Source organism: Orcinus orca, chromosome 7 (assembly GCF_937001465.1).
Source record: "Orcinus orca chromosome 7, mOrcOrc1.1, whole genome shotgun sequence".
NCBI lineage: Eukaryota > Metazoa > Chordata > Mammalia > Artiodactyla > Delphinidae > Orcinus > Orcinus orca.
The window spans coordinates 75,758,758-75,780,194 of record NC_064565.1 but is presented as its reverse complement, the minus strand read 5'-3'; the positions used below and the strand labels follow the sequence as shown (position 1 = coordinate 75,780,194).

The 21,437-nt window shown below is 35.2% G+C and overlaps 1 long non-coding RNA gene across 1 annotated transcript in view; it reads left to right on the top strand.

Annotated features, from left to right (window-relative positions):
- LOC117195533 (uncharacterized) overlaps window positions 1-18,441 on the top strand; it is a 125,028-nt gene extending 106,587 nt beyond the window's left edge. The window contains exon 3 of the long non-coding RNA XR_004475250.2: window positions 12,072-18,441. This is a non-coding gene — a long non-coding RNA (uncharacterized LOC117195533). The remainder of the gene's footprint in view (window positions 1-12,071) is intronic.
- Window positions 18,442-21,437: the final 2,996 nt, after the last annotated feature.

Genomic DNA, 21,437 nt, shown 5'->3' with positions numbered 1-21,437 from the left:
TCTTTGATTTTGCCCATTCTGTTTGTTTCAAACTTCATGTATGTTTTTGTTTGCTTTTAGGTGAGTCTCATAAATAATCACTTCTCAGTCCCCATTTTCCTTGATTTATCAAAATTATTTGACAAAATTCATAAATCTCTTCTCAGTGAAACACTTTAGTTATCTACCAGAAGCGAGAAAGCATTTCTATTAAATTTAGGAAAAGCTAAGAATGACTGGTATCACCATTACTAATCAATATTGTATTGCTGATCTTAGCCAATATAATAAGGTAAAGAAATAGGAGTTATGAATATTGGGAAAAAGGAAACAAAACCTTATTATTTGCAGATATGATTTACCTGTAAAGTCCAAGAGAATTGATTATAAAACAATTAGAACTTATAAAAACAGTTCAACAAAGTAACTTTTATATACCAGCAAAACTCAGTTAGAAATTTCTAGAAAATAATCTCATAGTTACAAATGCATACATAAAAGCTTTAAAATATAGCAAAATATAACTCTGAGATAGGGAAGACCTTCATAGGACATACAATATAAAACCATGATACTGCTAGGATCTTTAGTTGAAGAGAACAGAATCTATGCTGGTTTAAGCAGGATTTATTATGTGATATTCATCAATTTATAGTCTCTTCAAATGGTTCTGTGGAACCAGCTCTAGGCTGAGCATTCAGGAATTCTGATAGGCAGTAGGGTTTGTGGTGGCTGGAAAATGCACTGAAAAGAGAATGAGTGGAGACAGGCACTTCATAGCAAGTCTTACACATTGTTATAGTTTACAAGGAACTTTTATAAAAAGAAACAATGTAAGATTAATATTATTAATCTTAATAATTATTAATACTATCCTAATTCTAAGATATTATTTTTTGAAATGCAATTTGGGTCAAGAGTTGTTGGGGAAGAGTGACCTATAAGAAAATAGCTAGAGGGGGCTTCCCTGATGGCGCAGTGGTTGAGAGTCCTCCTGCCGATGCAGGAGACACGGGTTCGTGCCCCGGTCCGGGAAGATCCCACATGCCGCAGAGCGGCTGGGCCCGTGAGCCATGGCCGCTGAGCCTGTGCGTCCGGAGCCTGTGCTCTGCAATGGGAGAGGCCACAACAGTGAGAGGTCCGTGTACCACAAAAAAAAAAAAAAAAAAGAAAATAGCTAGAGGATGGGGAGAGGGGTTAGAGAAAAAAGTGCTGCTTAATAATTTTTGAAGAAAATAGTATATTTTATGTGTTTCTTGAGGTGAGGTTGAGGGGATACAGTGTAGAGTGGGGTGCTGGCTCCTGAAGCTTAGATTTTTGGTACCATAACATGTTGCTCATTATTCTAAAATGCTGCTAAGAAAATGGCTTCTTTTAAGTGCAGGGAAACTTTCAAGTTCTAAGTATTAGCATATAATATTTTGTGGCAAAAGTTTAAATGGAGTCACGATTTATGGAGAAATCACTATGAAATTTCAATATTTAATAATTTGAATAGGCAAATACTTTAGAAATACACTAATTTGGTTAATGGCACCATATGGCACAGATTAAAGTGGATTTTATTGAACTCTAAGTTTAGGGTTTAGAGAAATGAGAAGTCCATTTATAAAATTACCAGATTAGGTAAGAAATTTAGCACCAAACTTTATTCAAATAAAATAATCTTCTTAATCACTGGAGACATACCATATACTTCAACTTCAGCTAGATCACACCATAAGTTTTGTAACATATGGAAGCAAAATCTTATTTGTGTTTGGTTTCTGTTTTTTCTATTGAAGTATAGTTGCTTTACAATATTATATTAGTTTCAGGTGTACAGCATAGTGATTCAATATTTTTATAGATCAAACTTCATTTAAAGTTGTTACAAAATAATGCCTATATTTCCCTGTGCTGTACAATATATCCTTTTTGCTTATTGATTTTATACATAGTAGTTTGTATCTCTTAATCCCATACCCCTATCATGCCCCTCCTCCTTTCCCTTTCCCAACTAGTATCCACTAGCTTGTGTTCTATATCTGTGAGTCTGTTTCTGTTTTGTTATATACATTTGTTTATTTTTTTAGATTCCACATATAAGTGGTAACATACAGTATTTGTCTTTCTCTGACTTACTTCACTAAGCTTAATACTCTCTAGGTCCATCCTCATTGTTGCAAATGACAGAATTTCATTCTTTTTTTATGGCTGAGCAATATTCCATTGTGTGTGTTTGTTTATGTGTGTATTATATATGTGTATATATATATATATATATATATATGTATCACATCTTATTTATCCATTCATCTGTTGATGGATATTTGCATTGCTTCCATATATAGACTTTTGTAAACAATGCTGCTATGAACATTGGGGTGCATGTATCTTTTCAAATTCAAAAAAACAAACAGCCCAATTAAAAAATGGCAGATCTGAATAGAAATTTTTCCAAAGAAGACATACAGATGGCTAACATGCACATGAAAAGATGCTCAACATCACTAATTATTAGAGAAATATAAATCAAAACCACAATGAGATATCACTTCATACCTGTCAGAATGACTATCGTCAAAAAGTCTACAAATAACAAATGTTGGTGACGATGTGGAGAAAAGGGAACTCTTGTTGGAATGTAAATTGGTGTAGCCACTGTGGCAAATAGTTGCTGGTTCCTCAAAAAACTAAAAATAGAACTACCATATGATCCAGAAATTCCACTGATGGGTATATATCTGGATTCTACTTTTCTATGTTTTAGATATAGCACAAAACTATTTCTTTGGGGAATCTCTTTTCCATGTGTTTTTAACCTTCCTTTTGTTAACATGGTGTATCACATTCATTGATTTTTAAATATTGAACCATCCTTGCATCCCTGGAATAAATCCCACTTGATCATGATGTATGATCCTTTTTTTTATATATTGTTGAATTCAGTTTGTTAAAGTTTGTTGAGGATTTTTGCATCTATATCCATCAAAGATATTGGCCTGTAATTTTCTTTTTTTGCAGTGTGTTTGTCTGATATTGGTATTAGAGTAATGGTGGCCTTGTAGAATGAATTTGGGAGTGTTCCCTACTCTTCAGTTTTTTGGGATAGTTTGAGAAGGATAGGTATTAGTTCTTCTTTATGTGTTTGGTAGAATTCCTCTGTGAAGCTGTCTGGTCCTGGACTTTTGTTTGCTGGGATTTTTTTTTTTTTTACCAACTAAATTTTTCTACTTATGATTGGTTTGTTCAGATTGTCTATTTCTTCCTGGTTCAGTCTTTGAAGGTTGCATAGTTCTAGAAATTTGTCCTTTTCTTCTAGGTTGTCTAATCTGTTGGCATGTAACTTTTCACAGTATTCTCTTATGATTTTTTGTGTCTCTGTGGTATCAGTTGTTATTTCTCCTCTCTCATTTCTTAAATATTTTGTTTATTTGCATTCTCTTTTCTTCTTGATAAGCCTGGCTAAAAGTTTATCAATTTTGTTTATCTTTTCAAAGAACCAGCTGTTGTTTTCATTGATTGTTTCTATTGCTTTTTTGTTTCTATTTTATTTATTTCCTCTCTGATCTTTATTTCCTTCCTTCTGCTGACTTTGGGCTTTGTTCTTTTCTTTCTAATTCCTTTAGATGGAAGGTTAGGTTGTTTATTTGAGATTTTTCTTGTTTCCTGAGGTAGGCCTGTATCATATAAACTTCCCTCTTAGAACTTCTTTTTGCATCACCTAGATAGAAAGTTGTGTTTTTGCTTTCATTTTTCTTGAGGTATTTTCTTTTCCTCTTTGATTTCTTCATTGACTAATTGGTTTTTTAGTAGCATGTTGTTTAGTCTCCCTGTGTTTGTGATTTTCCAATTTTTCTCCCTGTACTAGATTTCTAGTTTCATACTGTTGTGGTTGGAAAAAAATGCACGATAAAATTCCTATCTTCTTAATTTTGTTGAGACTTGTTTTGTGGCCTAGCATATGATCCATCCTGGAGAATGTGCCATGTGCACTTGAAATGAATGTGTATTCTGCTGTTTTTGGATGGAATGTCCTGTAGATATCTATTAAGTCCAACTGGTCTGTTTAAGACCACTGTTTCCTCATTGATTTTCTCTCTGAATGATCTGCCCATTGATGTAAGTGGGGTGTTAAAATTATCCTACTATTATTATATCATCAATTTCTTCTTTATGTCTGTTAATATTTGCTTTATATATTTAGGTGCTCCTGTATTGGGTGCACATATGTTAATGAGTATAATATCCTCTTCTTGTATTTATCGCTTTATCATTATATAATGCCCTTCTTTGTCTTTTATTATAGATTTTGTTTTAAAGTCTGTTTGTCTGACATGACTATTGCTAACCTTGCTTTCTTGTCATTTCCATTTGCATAAAACATCGTTTTCATTCCCCTCACTTTCAGTCTGTGTGTATCTTTAGTTCTAGAGGGAGTCTCTTGTAAGTAGCATATAGATGGGTCTTTTTTTTTCTTTTAATCCATTCAGGCACCCTTTTTCTTTTGATTGGAGCCTTTAGTCCATTGCCATTTGATGTAATTATTGATAGGTATGTACTTATTGCAATTTTATTACTTGTTTTCTCGTTGTTTTTGTAGTTTTTCCCTGTCCTTTTCTTCTTTTAGTTTCTTCTCTTGTAGTTTGATGATTTTCTTTAGTGGTATTCTTGATGTCCTTTCTCTCTTGTTTTTGTATATCTGTTGTAGGTTTTTGATTTGTGGTTACCATGGGGCTTATATATGTTGAGCTATAACTATATGTTCTTGATTTAAATATAGTCCTTTAAGTTTAAACACATTCTAAAAGATTTACATTTTTTATTCCCTTCCCCCACATTGTGTGTTTTTGGTGTCATATTTTACATCTTCATGTTTATCCCTTTACTGATTATTGTAGTTATACTTGATTTGCAATTTTTTTCTTTTAATATTTGTACTAGTTTATTTAAGTGGTTGATCTTCAGCCCTTACTATATATTTGCCTTTACTAGTGGGATTTTTCCTTTCCTATAGATGCTTCTTGTTATAGCCTTTTCTTTTCCACTTAGAGAAGACCATTTAACATTTCTTTTAGGGTTGGTTTAGTATTGATGAAGTCTTAGTTTCTGCTTGTGTGAGTTCTTCATTTCTCTTTTAATTCTAAAAGATAATATTGCTGGATAGAGTATCCTGGGTTGCAGGTTTTTCTCTTTCAGCACTTTAAATATATCATGCCACTCCCTTCTGCAGTTTCTGCAGAAAAATCAGCTGATAGCCTTATGGGTGTTCCCTTGTCTATGACTCTTTGTTTTTCTCTTGCTGCCTTTAGAATTCTCTCTTTAACTTCTGCCTTTTTAATTAGGATGTGTCTTGGTGTGGGTCTGTTTGGGTTCATCTTGTTTGGGATCCTCTGTGCTTCCTGTATCTAGATATCTGTTTCCTTCTTTGGGCTTGGGAAGTTTTCATCCATAATTTCATTAAATACTTTTTTGACCCCTTTCTCTCTCTCTGTTCTCCTTCTGGGACCCCTATAATGTGAATGTTGGTATGCTTGATGGTATCCCAAAGATCCCTTAAGCTGTTTTCATTTTTAAAATTTGTTCTTCTTTTTGCTCTTCTGATTGTGTGATTTCCATTATTCTATTTTCCAGATCACTTATATGTTCTTCTGTATCACCTAGTCTGCTGTTCATTCCTTCTCATGTGTGTTTCATTGTTATTGTTCTTCAGTTCTGACTGGTTCTTTTTTATATTTTCTAGTTCCTTTTAAAATTTTTCACTGTGTTTTAAAGCTTTACTTAGGTCTTTCATGAAACAAAGATACAACAAAATAATTATCTATGGAGAATAGTTTATTTTGTGGTTCCTTACAGATTTGAGGAATTTTCTGTTTTAGCTTGATGAATTCATTAAATATCTGGTAAACTTTCTGTTTGCTGAGTTACTCAGACAGTACAACCAGAGTTTGGAGCTGTTTAACTATGTTATTAGCTATTTCTTCCATCACAGACTTTAATAAAGTGATAGTGCATAAAATTTGGGCAATGATCTCATATAGATATATAAATCCAATATAATTCACTTCACTTTAAGAAATAGTAAAGATGATTAACCAATTTTTTCCTTTAAACTATAAACATATAAAAATTTAATAACTTCAAATATAAAATTGTAGGGATTCTTATTTCTCAATTATGTAAAGATTTTGATTTTAGGAGATAATACATTATTTCACTGGATTTAAACTGGTTCAGTGAGCTGGGTAGGGCATCAGAAAGGTATTTTTTTTTAACATCTTCATTTGAGTATAATTGCTTTACATTGTTGTGTTAGTTGCTGCTGTATAACAAAGTGAATCAGCTTTACGTATACATATATCCCCATATCCCCTCCCTCTTGCGTCTCCTTCCCACCCTCCCTATCCCACCCCTCTAGATGGTCACAAAGCACCAAGCTGATCTCCCTGTGCTATGCAGCTGCTTCCCACTAGCTATCTATTTTATATTTGGTAGTGTATATATGTCCATGCCACTCTCTCACTTTGTCCCACCTTACCCTTCCCCCTCCCCATGTCCTCAAGTCCATTCTCTATGTCTGTGTCTTTATTCCTGTCCTACCCCTAGGTTCTTCAGAACCATTTTCTTTTTTTTTAGATTCCATATATATGTGTCAGCATATGGTATTTTTTTTCTCCTTCTGACTTACTTCACTCTGTATGACAGACTCTAGGTCCATCCACCTCACTACAAATAACTCAATTTTGTTTCTTTTTATGGCTGAGTAATATTCCATTGTATATAAGTGCCACATCTTCTTTATCCATTCATCTGTTGATGGACACTTAGGTTGCTTCCCTGTCCTGGCTGTTGTAAATAGTGCTGCAGTGAACATTGTGGTACATGACTCTTTTTGAGTTATGGTTTCCTCAGGGTATATGGCCAGTAGTGGGATTGCTGGGTCATATGGTAATTCTATTTTTAGTTTTTTAAGGAACCTCCATACTGTTCTCCATAGTGACTGTATCAATTTACATTCCCACCAACAATGCAAGAGGGTTCCCTTTTCTCCACACCCTCTCCAGCATTTATTGTTTGTAGATTTTTTGATGATGGCCATTCTTGATTTGCATTTCTGTAATGATTAGTGATGTTGAGCATCCTTTCATGTGTTTGTGGGCAATATGTATATCTTCTTTGGAGAAATGTCTATTTAGGTCTTCTGCCCATTTTTGGATTGGGTTATTTGTTTTTTTGATATTGAGCTGCATAAGCTGCTTGTATATTTTGGAGATTAATCCTTTGTCAGTTGCTTCAGTTGCAAATATTTTCTCCCACCCTGAGGGTTGTCTTTTCGTCTTGTTTATGGTTTCCTTTGCTGAGGAAGGTATATTTTAAGCATGTTATTGTTCCAGTGTAATTAACAGTGTCACATTTATATTTTCCTTTATTCCACAAGTATTTAATGTTCCAGACACTGAGATAGATGCTCTCGCAGATAATCTTTTTATATCCTTACAAAAAATCCTTTGAGATGGTATACACATACCCATTTTCCTGGAGAGGAAACAGAGTTAGAGAGAATATATGACTTCTGCAAAGTCACATTTCTAATCTTTGGAATAGCATCGGAATGAAAACCCCAACATGTCTGACACCAGAATCCATGCCTATTTCAGTAATAAATACTGCTTTGTGTGTTCTGGAACCATCTATACATTCTATCATTAACACGATTACTGCTTAGTTCTCAGATGTACCCAGTCTGCAGGGCTGTCCCCTATGGCTCCTGCGGACATGTCTACTTCTCTTCCTGAGGAGGGTTATCACTTTATTCTTCAGGGTTCTTCTCCTCCCAAGCCTGACTGAAGAGTGTGATATAGTTTCAGTCTTCTTCCTTTCTTGCTGCCCCAAACATGGAGTTATTTTTATTTCTCTATGTTATCTGACAAACGTGGAAGCTTTTAATTTTTCTACCTCTAAATACATGGAGAAAATATAGAAAGTCTGGGAACATTCAAAGTTTCCTAATTTTAAGAAGTCTCTATTTGTGTAGTCTCAGGTGTAGTTTTTGACTCCCTTCTGAGAATCTAGATAGTAGATTAAAAAAAAAATACAGCCACAAAAGAAAAATGCAGAAAGATATTTCCACACAACTTTGCATGCAAGGGCAAAAGACAAAGTGTAAAGAAGTGTAATATATAGCATAACAAGGGGTATGTATTTTAAGTTGGAAGACTGTGTTATTATTAAATCTTCAGAACCTTGACCCTGCTTGACTGAAGCAATATATAACAGTACTTAAAGGGGTGTGTCACTTGGAAATTTATGCATGCTATGGGAAGGTTTGATGAGCAATGTTAATACGATAGTTTACCATGAGAACTGTTGTCAATACATCCTTATTTATGATGAACTATAACGGCCATAGAGGACATCCTTGCAAGTCTCTGGCTCCCTCTTGTTTCTGGAGTTAGTCGTTAAAAATTATGGGTTTTGCTGTTTTTCTTTTCCCCAGGTGTCATGTGGTCTGATCTACACTAAGAAAGAACTTATTTAGGGCCAATTTTTATTAAGTTTTTGCTTAAGCAGGCACTTCAATATAATATGGAAGCACCATGACTTACTTTGGAATTGAAACAAAACTGATTATTCCAGAAGGCATTGCTGTCTTTCAAAACACAAGTTATTTGTCAGTGACAAGGATGCCTTCCCTATAACATGAGGTATCATCAATATTTATCAGAGACCCATCATATTTAATGTCTTAAAAAAACCGTATTGTGCCATTTGTGGAATATACTCCTAAAAATATTGAAATATGTGTGTTCCCCAAGTTATAGGTAGGATGTAGATACCTAGTTTTTGTAGTTCTTCCATGCATGTTACATAGAATTGAGCCATGTATCAATGTGGGTTCATGGATTCAGGATGCAGAGATTGCCTAAACCTGATGATATCTCCACTTGACCTTTGTCAGTGGAGATATCATCAGTTCTCCATTGTCATGCAGGATGATTTTAAATGATTATCCTCAAGTAATCTAGACCTCAGTGAATTAATGCAGTTTCTGAATTATTCTTTTTTTGGAAGCTAATGGAACTGTACATCTGAAAATGAATATTAAAAAATAATTATTTTAGGATTTTAGCTTAAAGCTTTAGCTTAAACCTTAGTTTAAAGATATACCTTCCTGGGTAGTAATCTGCAAATTCAAATATTAGTTGTGTGTAAATAACCATGCGTTCAATACACTATTTTCCTGACTGCTTTTGGAAAACGTTTTTTAAAAACTTAGGAAAGTAGTGGCCAAAAGCTCTGGAGTAGAATTAAAAACATGAAAATTTGCTTCTGCAACAGGATATGTAGTGGGATTCAATGTTCAGTGTTTTGGGTCAGAGCTTAAAAATACTGAGGTGCTAAGTATCCCACAATTTAAAGAGAGCTGCCCCCAAAGAGGGGGTTATTAGCACTTCCCTCAGAGTTAATAATAAGTGGCACAACCAGCCCTTCTGTATCAGCCACCCCCACTCACCATCCATTTTATAGAAAATGACTAGACTGGGGAGACAGGAATCACCATGGATGCAGCTATTGTGTTAGAGGCTTCGCCTTCCCCTCCCTTGGGGAGGAATAGAGATGCTTTCCTGTCTAAGGTCAAATTGGGAATAGGAGGGGCTCCAAGAGAATTTCTCATAAAGAATGGGGGCTCTTACCAGGAGAGACTGGTTGGCATTGTGTTTCTTTTTCTTTTTTTAAAAAAATTATTTATTTTTGGCTGCGTTGGGTCTTCATTACTGCAGGGGCTTTCTCTAGTTGCAGCGAGCAGGGGCTACTCCTCCTTGCAGCACGCAGGCTTCTCACTGCGGTGGCTTCTTTGGTTGCGGAGCACAGGCTCTAGGTGCGCGGGCTTCAGTAGTTGTGGTGCATGGGCTCAGTAGTTGTGGCTCGCGGGCTTTAGAGTGCAGGCTCAGTAGTTGTGGCACACGGGCTTAGCTGCTCTGTGGCATGTGGGATCTTCCCGGACTAGGGCTCGAACCCGTGTCCCCTGCCTTGGCAGGCGGATTCTTAACCACTGTGCTACCAGGAAGCCTGGCATTGTGTTTCTTGATTGGATATTTGCTTAGCCAGCAAACTTGCTACTCTACCTCTTGGCCTATTTCAACAGAAGAGAACACAATGAGAGACTGTTGGCAGAGTGGAGAGAGCCTATACTTTTACCGTCAGGTGTGATAAAGATGAGCTCAGACATATATTAAGGAATGTAAGCAGGCTTAGGCCTGCTTGCCCACTGATATGGGCTGAATGTTTGTGTCCCTCCAAGATTCATATGTTGGTGATGGTATTTGACCTTTGGAATGAAATTAGGTTTAGACAAAGTCATGAGGGCAGAGGCCCCATAATGGAATTAATGTCCTTTTATAAAAAGAGTAAGAGACACGAGATCTCTCCCTCTGTCTCTTTCTCTCTCTGTGTGTGTTTGTGTGTGCATATGTATATGTACATCAAGGAAAGGTCACGTGAGGGCATAAATAGGAAAAGGGACCTCACCAAAAGCCCAACAATGCTGGTACCCCGACCTCAGACTTCAAACCTCCAGTACTGTGAGAAGTAAATGTTTGTTGTTTAAGTCACTCAATCTATGGTATTTGTTACAGCAGCCTGAGCTGACTGAAATACCCAATCTGTAAGGCTTCTTGCTTTGTAGAGCCCCAACAGGAAGAGGCAGTTGATGTATTTCCAGGGGAGGGAGTTGGGATTGGAGAATGAAGTTGACCTGGAGCTTAATCTATCTTAACATAGAACTGTGCCATGAGGAGACCCCTTAAGGCTTTCCCAAGAACTTGCATAGCTCTCATGAGACAGTCAGCATTTGGATGGCTGCCTTACATAGGACATCAATATCAAACCAGAGAAGCAGAGAAAGCCAACAGAAAAAAAGGTGTAATAGCAGCAGCTATATAAAGAGGCATTTGTTCCTCTCTGTTTCCCTTCTCCCTACCCCCAACAACTGAAGGAGCTAGGCTTTGAAGAAAAAGGGTGGCAAAGGGACAAGAAGAATACAGATGCACAGACTTCCCTTCAACCTCCACCTCATCACTACCCCTAGCAGTCTATGTCTGCCCTTATGCTTGGAGCTGATGAGATTTAGATTGAGTTTGAGACTGAAGTTTTATATTAGACTTGAATTTTAATAATCAAAAATGACTGGAAAGTTGTGGAATCTACCAAATATGATACTAAGGGGTGGGAAAAAAGATTGGACAAAGCATTATTGAAAGCAGTGATTGAAAAAATAACTGATTTCACGCTTATATTCCAACTGTTTGAGATTGCACTGGTATTCATTTTGATAAAATGTCTTTCACTGTTTTGGCAAATATAGTGGAGAAATAATGGGAGAAATGTGCAGTGAGGGGGCCACCTCTTTTTCACTTCAGCTTCTGGAAAAAGTAAGAATTTCAAGACTTTGGGTATTAAGTTAACAATCAGGGACATGAATGGCATTTTTGTGGTTATGATTTTATATGGGATTAGACTTCTGTGTACGAACATTTAAAAGAAAATCTCACACGATATAAAAAGCATCTTGATATTTCTTCATCAGATAACAAGTAAGTTGTCAATTGTTTGGGCACAAAGGTGAATCACTGTGATCAGTTTTTGAAATGGACACATGTGGGAGATGCCAGTTTGCATTAATGATTCCAAAGGAGTACAAACAGATGGTAAAGCATCAAGCCTCTGCGAGAAACTAGAGCTGCCCAGAGAGCCCCCGACACCTGTGTTTTTAAGCAATGACATTTTACATTATCATTTAAGGAGTCCCCATTAATGCTAAAAATACAGATGTTTCTCATATGCTTCTAAGATACTTTTGATCACACAGAGTCACCTTACACTATAAAAACACATTGAATTTTTCTTCTCTTGATATTACCCTCATCTTATAAGAAATAAGAGGGAATACAAATCTTATCCCAACCTAATGAAAATAAAAAATGAAGCTTGAAATATTTTCAGGCCAAAAAAATAACCTCTTCTCACCTCTACTCCCCAAATATACCTCCAAATAAAAATCAGGGACAGAAGCTACAGATGGACTCCTCACTGTCTGTTTGCCATTGCAGTACAGTCCTGTGGTCAGAGAAATCTCTAGGATGGAAACAAAGAAGATTTTAGAGGTAAGGAAGAGCAAACAGGTGAGACATTGAACCTGGCCTACATTCCCCACCATGTGTCGGAGAAATCAGAACCGAAGGGCCCTGTCATACCTGTTCCATCTGGTCAATAATGGTTGCGACCTCACAGAAACGGAAGGGAGAAATCAGGGGAAGAGCAGACACTGCACTCATCCCTAAATTTCCCACAGTCCTCAGCAGGGCACAAGAGAACAGTCAGATCTTTTCTGTGCTCATGAGAAGGGTAGAATGGGTAGAGCAATTCAGAAAATTCAAGTAACGTGAGGAAATAGAGGGACCTGTGAGAAGCTGACACCTGGGGCCATGCCAGGACTTGGATTCAGACGAGGCCCCTAGGACTATGGAGATGGAGGTCAAAGATATCTGGAAACAATTATGGGATGAATTATATATGCATTCCTGGAGATTAGCATCAGCCCCAGGAAAAGAGGAATGGGGACAAAGAGACTATGATTGCTTTTTAAAATGAGGTCTTTGAAAATCACTCAGTTGGACTAGTTTACTACATTTGGCAGCATGGGGCCTGAGAGTCAAAAAATTAAGTTAAAGGAAACTAAAACAAGCTACATTTTTGCAAAAATACATTTTGGGGGATATCATAACTTTCTGAAGAATCTGAAATGTATACTTGCTGCACACCTCTTTTACAAATTCAGTGCGCTGGAGGCATTTCTTCACTATCTTTTCCCCACAAATGTTGCTCCTGCTTCCTCCTGCACAGCATCTCTTGGATGTGATGTTTCAATCTTTGCTGCCAGTTAATTATGCAAATTCCAGTAATGTCTCACTTACATTATTATAACATCTTTCCTAGTGTTACTGCCTTGTTTTATTCTTATTTTGATAAGTTTTATGATCTCGTAACTCTTTTTCTTACAGTAGCATGTACTGTCTTAATTCATTCTTTGATTAGGCCTCTCTAACTTTCCGTGTCGTACTATTCAGCATGATATGAAGACCAAGGATATATTATATCCTAGTATAATTTATTTATGATTAACTTTCATTCTTCTAATCATTGAACCACTTGTTTCTTTTGCTTGGAATAATGTTTATGTCCTTAGGTTTACATTTTGAGACTTGCAGAACTTGATGAACTAAACTAATGCAGATCATCCTCAAAAAAACTAGATAAAATATTTAAAATAATTTAAAATGCAATAATATTTTCAATGAAAGAAAAGATAATCTATAAGCGCCAGGAATTGAGAGAAATAAAAGGCAAAGTTTTAAATGGAAACTGAGCCAGTCAGAGCTCACATAGGTTCTGGGCTTGATACAGACTCTATGGATGAGAATTTTAAATGCACATAAGGATGAGAGCCATGTCATTTGATCCACAAGAGCTGGGGAGCACTGAGTAACCAGCTTAAAAAACAGTACTTTAAAGTAGTGCTCTCCTTGCAAAAATGGGACTAGAAATATCCTGCCCACAAGCCTTGGGAAGCAGCCTAAAAATCTGCTCTCTATTTGGAGCTCTAAGTGGAAAAAACAAGCACTAGTAAGAAACTGAAAGCCCAGGTTTGTGCCACATGGGGTCACAACTGCTATTTCCTGAATGATATGGGAAATACAAGCTGAGAAATTGGAATAAAAGCTAGTCAAAGACCATTAAAATCTATTGTATTCTGTCAGAAAAAAGTACAAAATTGATCTGTCAGGATAATTTCACAACTCAGGGAATGTAGAACTCTTATGGAAAACACAAACCCATTGAAGATGAACTTACAATCAAAAGTTAAAAACTACCTTAGCAAATGAACCATTATGAGGGAGAGTAAGAAGGAATAGCAAACAGGAGGATCAACACTCTCAAGAATAGAAAACAATAAACAATCTGAAAGTGATTATAAAGTAAGTTTATTTAAATTGTTTAAAAAGATAAAGGTGGAGCAGAAACCATAATGAAACAAGAAAATATGAAATAAAGTATAAGAAGATAAGTATAATATATGACATAGTTCAAGAGAGAAATTGTGGTTAATTTGAGGAAATCATCTCCACAAAATAAAGCTACAGCACAGAGAAATAAAGGTATGAAGAATAATAAAAAGCAGTTGACAGAGATAAAGGATAGAACATGGAGGTTAAATGTATAAGTAATGGGAATCTTAGTGGTAAAAACAGAGAAAATGGAAAAATAACAATAGTAAAATAATTTATTTGTTGAGGATTTACCAGATGTAAAGAAGACAAGCTACCAAATCCAAATAGCATAGAATAAAATCAAATTCCCACCTAAAAGTATCAGAGTGAAATTATAGAATACAAAAGGCAAAAAAATGTTAAAAGCAACTAGAGAGAAGGACTAATTATGTACAAAGTGTGAGGGAACAAACTATCATTCAAGTGTGAGGAAAAAATTTAAAAACATTTTCAGATAAATAAGGATTGAGAGTATACCAGACACCATTGACTGAGAAAAGAATTATTAGAAGAAATTTAAACCTGGAAGGAAGAAAGGGAATGTGAGAAGCAAATGGAAACAAATAAGTTGGTGAAGATGTGGTTCAACCCAAATAATGAATTGACTATGTAAAAATGGATAAATTTTGGAGAGTTTAAAAATAAGGTAGAATTAAAATACCAGATAAAAATAACATGGAAGATGGTAGAAGAAGAGTTCAGAGTTAAGTGTTTTTATGGTTCTTGTAGATGATGGTGGTGGATAAAGATGTTTTTCTTATGTTAAATTTGTATGCTAAGATTTTTCAGTGTAACTACTAAAAGAATAGAAATAGATGTGTAACAGAAAATAGTAGAGGTGGAAAAAAATAAAGATTACCTGATTAATTTGATTAAGCCAATGATCGATAAAAGACAGAAAGGCTGAAAACAGAAAAAAATCAGAGAAACTTAAAAACACAAAACATAGTAGAAATAAGCTAAAATAGTTTACATCAAGTCAAAAGTTTTAGAGTAAAAATGACCCATTTAAACAAAAACTCAATTAATATGTTGAGTGCCTCATGCCTGGAGTCAGAGCATACCAAATTGTCTTTGCTCTAGACTACAAAGAAAGTCCAAGCAAATCAACATCATAACATAATATTCTTTGACTATAATGTAATAAAATTAGAAGTCAATAACAAAAAGATATTGCAGATGTGAAGTCTGGTTTCCAGTAACTGAAGGAGCTGGTATTGTACTAAATATCTTATCAATAATAATTACAAACTTTGAACAAAAATATTTTAAAAGTCTCTGAAGCTACTGGAAATCAATCAAAAGCAGGCAAAACTGGAGGAGAATCCTCTCTTGAAAGATAGGAATGATCACAATTTAGATTCGTGTGTATATTGCTTTTCCACTGAGGGCATTCTCAAGACCTGTGGGCACAGTGTACAGTAAGTCCCCTACATATGAACGAGTTCCATTCTGAGTGTGTGTTCATAAGTCCAATCTGTTCATAAGTCCACAGAGTTAGTCTAGGTACCCAACTAACACAATCAGCTATATAGTACTGTACTGTAATAGGTTTATAATACTTTTCACACGTATAATATGTACAAAAGCAAGCAAACACAAAAAATAAAGAAAACATTTTTAATCTTACAGTACAGTGTCTTGAAAAGTACAGTAGTACAGTACAACAGCTGGCATGCAGGGGCTGGCACGCACGCTTGCATCTTTGAAAGTTCACAACTTGAAGATTCGTATGTAGGGGACTTACTGTATAGGATTTGATCAGAAAATCAGTCTTATTGGCCTGAAGAGGCAGAGGATAGGGGCTGCCAGAGTTGCTGGAAATTGAATAGGGAATACAAGAATTGAGGAGGCCTCAGAGGGAAATCCTCAAAATCTGTATAAATCCTTCTTATAAATGACCTTTCTAAAATCTTTGGCTGTCCTTAAGCTGCACATATGTTAGGATCTCATCAAGTAGCTCAAGGAGAAAACAACAGCTGGAGAACTGAAAAGGATGAACAGATAGTTCAACAGCTGCTTCCCAGAAGAAGACAACGTTTGGATGTTCAATCCCATTAGATTACAGAGTCTTGGTAAATATTTCAGGATTTTTACTGAAAGCCAAGAAGGATTATGCTTTATGAATCAAGACTACCTTCTAAGACTAAGGGATTCACCTTTGGACTAAGTCAAAACTATTCCACCAGTCGTTTAGCTACTTGCAAGAACAAAACTAACCATTCTCCAGAGGAACATAACAGAATAAAGTCACTCTACAATTATTATAATGAGACATATGAAGAAACAGCAAAAGTGACCTACAGTTAAGAGAAAAATCAGTCACTAGAAACATATCAACAGACAATATAGATGTTGGAATTTGCAGAAGGACTGTAAAATGATCAGCAGGATAACTATGTAAAAGAAGCAATTTTAAAAGATGGGTATAATAGATGATGAGATAGGGAATTTCAGGAGAAATTGGAAACTATCAAAAAGAATCAAATAGAAGTCCTAGAAGAAAAAAGTATAGTATCTGAAATTGAAAGATCCTTCAGATGACATTAACAGCAGATTGGAAGCAATAGCAAAGATCTTGAGTGAACTTCAGAAACTGAAGCATAGAGAGAGAGAAAGAACTGAGCCCCAGTGACTTATGGGATAATGTCAATCAGCCTTACATACATGTAATCAGAGCCTCAGAAAGAAAAGAGAATGAGAAGGAGACAGATAAATGTTTTTATTTTTCTATTTTTATCAACTCTGATTTTAAAAATTCCTAGTAACCATTACTCTGGGAGATGGATCGAAAAAGATATTGCTGCAATTTATGTCAAAGAGTGTTCTGCCTATGTTTTCCTCTAAGAGTTTTATAGAATCAGGTCTTACATTTAGGTCTTTAATCCATGTTGAGTTTATTTTTGTGTATGGTGTTAAAGAATGTTCTAGTTTCATTTTTTTTTACAGGTAGCTGTCCAGTTTCCCCAGAACCATTTATTATAGAGACTGTCTTTTCTCCACTGTATAGTCTTGCGTCTTCCAGACTAATTGACCATAGGTGCGTGGTTTTATTTCTGAGCTTTCTATCCTGTTCCATTGATCTATATTTCTGGGGGTTTTTTTGTGCCAGTACCATACTGTTTTGATGACCGTATGGAGATAAAAACAAAAATAAACAAATGGGACCTAATTAAACTCAAAAGCTTTTGCACAGCAAAGGAAACCACAAACAAAATGAAAAAACAACCCACAGAATAGGAGAAAATATTCACAAATGATGCAAACGACAAGGGATTAGTCTCCAAAATTTACTGACAGCTCATGTGGCTCAATATCAAAAAACAAATAACCCAATCAAAACATGGGCAGAAGACCTAAATAGACATTTTTCCAAAGAAGACATACAGATGGTGAAGAGGCATGTGAAAAAATGCTCAACGTTGCTAATAATAAGAGAAATGCAAATCAAAACTACAATGAGGTATCACCTCACACTAGTCAGAATGGCCATTATCAAAAAATCTACAAACAGTAAATGCTGGAGAGGGTGTGGAGAAAAGGGAACCCTCCTACACTGTTGGTGGGAATGTAAAGTGGTACGGCCACTATGGAGAACAGTATGGAGGTTCCTTAAAAGACTAAAAATAGAGCTATCATATGATCCAGCAATCCCCCTCCTGGGTATATATCTGGAGAAAAATATGGTTCGAAATGATACATGCACCCCAATGTTCATAGCAGCACTATTTACAGTAGCCAAGACAGGGAAACAACCTAAATGTGTATTGACAGATGAATGGATAAAGAAGATGTGGTGTATATATACAATGGAATATTACTCAGCCATTAAAAAGAATGAAATAATGCCATTTACAGTGGATGGACTTGGAGATTATCATACTAAATGAAGTAAGTCAGACAGAGAAAGACAAATAACATATGATGTCACTTATATGCGGAATCTAAAAAAAATGATACAAGTGAACTTATTTACAAAACAGAAACAGACTCACAGACTTAGAGAATGAATTTATGGTTATTGAGGGGAAGGGCAGGGTGGGGAGGGATAGATTGGGAGTTTGGGATTGACATGTATCCACTGCTATATTTAAAATAGATAACCAACAAGGACGTACTGTAAAAAAAAACAAAACAAAAAACCCAAGTAACCAGTAAATCCAGGACACTCAGAAGATCCCAAGAAGGATAAATACAAATAAAACTATATCTATGAACATCACAGGTAAACTGCTGAAAATAAAAAAGTGATGATAAAAATATTCTGTCTTTGATTGAGGTGGGATTTTTCAAAACTCATGAAACTGTATACTTTAAACCTGTCTATTTTACTTATGTATACCTCAGTTAAAAAAAAATTTATACACCCAAAGTATAACACATGTGTCAACTACTTTTATTTTGTTAGAATTCTACCTAGTAAAATGTCTTATTGATTTATTTCCATGAAATGGCTTACATTAAAGAGGAGAAAATTTCATAATAATATGACTAGATTTTCTTATTAGAATCATATTATTGTAAAGCTGAAAACAAATGTTTAAAATAATCTAGTTAAGTCTTTTCATTGTACTGTTGAGGAAATTAAAACTCAGAAATTAAATGACTTGTTCAAAGTCACATATCTATTTAGTCACAGGGTGAAGACTAGAACTCAGTCACTCAGAGTAGTCAGAATAAAATTTATCTGGAAACCAGAAAACATAGGGCTAATGCTGTCAGAGATTTAGGATGTTTAGGAGGTTTCTTAAGGCATTTTAAAGCTCTTGGATAAAAATACAATAAAAAGAAGCATTATAGTGTACATTTTGTGTTATGGATTTATCTGAGAAAGAATTGAAATTGAAATGAAGATTAAATTCATCATTCTTTGAGTTACTACTAGTAACTTATTTTCTTTTATTAATCAGTATGTTTTCAAGTAACATTCTGGCAACATATCATCATTTAAAATAAATCTATCATCAATAGCATATCAAGAGTTTTTAACTTTTGACTAATTTTGAGTTTAAGAATTATGCCAATTATAATTTTTAAATATTCAAATAAATTTCTTTTTGAGAAAGAAATATTATACGTTTTTAAACACTTTCTTCTTATTCTTTCTAATAATCTGTTTATTGTTGCCAAAATAATTTTTTGTAACAAATTTTAACAATAGTTACCCAGTTTCGTTACTTAGGGAGGCATTTCCTAAAGTATGTTCCTCTGAATATTAAATATTGTTATCTCAAGATGCCCCACACAAAAGGATAGCATGGTCAAATAAACTTGAGAAACTGTTTATCCCCTTGGAGATTCTGAGAGGTCGTGAAGCAGAGAAGACCTAGTCTGACTGAATCAATTCAGCTATGTGGATATATAGAGCACATTACATTCCAAACACTTGGGTTCAAATCTGGTTCCACCATTTCTAGCAGTATGACTTTGGGTAAGTTAAGTTCCTTGAGCTTCAGTTTCTTTTCTTTCTCTGAAAAATGAGGACATTAATTGTAACTGCCCCATGAGTTTGTTGAAAGGATTAGTCTGTTCATGCATAGAATTTTACCTCAGTGAATGTCATATGGGAAGCGTTATTTTTTTTTAGTTATTATTATTCCCCAAATATTTGACTTCTTTTTTAGTATTTCTCTTGACTCTGAAAAAATATGGTGCAGTATTCCATGTTAGATGAACTACTATATTTTCTGGCATGATTGTTCTTACACTTCATTTTTTTCTCTTTATTAGTGTTCTACTGTAAAAGTTGTGAAGAATTAAACTAAAAAATATTAAAAATTCAGAGATGGGGAAAAAACCCTAAAGATTTAGCATAGCTATGTCTCAAGGGCAATTTTAAATTTTAGTTCAAGAGTAATATATGAAATTTCTGTGACACTTTTTTTCCCTTGAAAGACAATATTCCTAGCAACACAGGAATATCAGGGAGTGGAATCAGTGTGTAATTTTAAGGTGTAAAGTTTCACTCAAAGTGTAAACTAGAACCTCATGCCATGCTTCATGGAGAATGTGGGAGAATTGTCTCCATTCACTTAAGCGTATCTGTGTAGAAATGAAAATGTAATTCCAATGTATTCTTAGCTTTTCTCTTGGAAGACATTTGATTTTCCAGTACATATTGAAGATATATTTGACTTTTGCTTTGGAATTTTCTGATGTGTTTGTATGAGTATATTCTGCTTTAAAAATGTGTTAAAGGATACTGAATATATTAAGAGTGTTTTATTTTACTGACAAGAGTGATGTATTCCAAGAATCACAGGTTATTAGGAATATAATAAAGTCTCTGATCACTAGGAAGTGGTATCAGTTTTTCCTCCAAACATTAGATTGGAGTTGATTAAGATAAATGTGAAATAACTATTTCTGCCTTATTTTATATATGTATATATATTTTCATAGAGCCAGCTGATATGAAGTTATGTAAATACAGTTTTCAAAATTGGAGGAAGAAAAGAAAATTAAATAACCTCCATCTTATTTTATATTCCCCTAGTGGCACACCTGGGTACAAAGTTTTGAGTGCAAATAGTGATTTGAATGCTGTTTCCAGGAAACACTGGTAGAGGAGTTCAAAAGGAGGAAGGAAGGAGGGAAGGCAGGTAGACAGGCAATAGGGTGTATTACCATGCAAGTTACCACTTGCTCTATCCTGTTGGGTAATTTGGAGAGATAGACTTGAATACCTCAGACTTAATTCCCAGCTGAGGAAAAGAATTGTCTGGAATGCTTATGCCTCGACTCCCATCAATCAGTCATTGATTGAGAACTGCTCCCAGAGGGCACTGATTCCCAATCATTTCTGGTCTGACTCCTGCACAGTGCAAGCAGGCTCTGACCAGGTAAAGCCGTAAGGCCTTCTTTAGCATACAGCAGAATGGTCAATGTCAATAGGTAAGAGGTTGAGACACTGACAGTGTTTTCCAGTTTCAATTTAGTTCCTAAATACAGTAATTTTTTACTTAAATGTTAATCACAGACCAGTTTTCCTAAGTAGATTTTTTTTCTCACCCTAAAAGTAAATGACCAACTAATGTAGGTAATTTTAAAAACTATGATCTTCCATACAATATGTGTGGCCCTTGTCTACCCATGGAATATATAGCCAATTACATCAAATTGGGTTACCAAGTTCCCATGAACCAGACCACTTAGTGGAGTTTCTTGGGTTGAATAGACTACTGTTTTTCTTTCTAAAGAAATGCAAAAATTCCATTTCATAGGTCATGGAGCTATTAAACTGATTTCCTTCTGGGGTGTTAATTATGATCATGTAATAAAAAGAGTGCATGGATTCCTTGAAAGCGAGCTCTCCATTTTTATAATATAGAGAAACTCCAAAAAAGTCTAGATAGATTTGCACAGAAG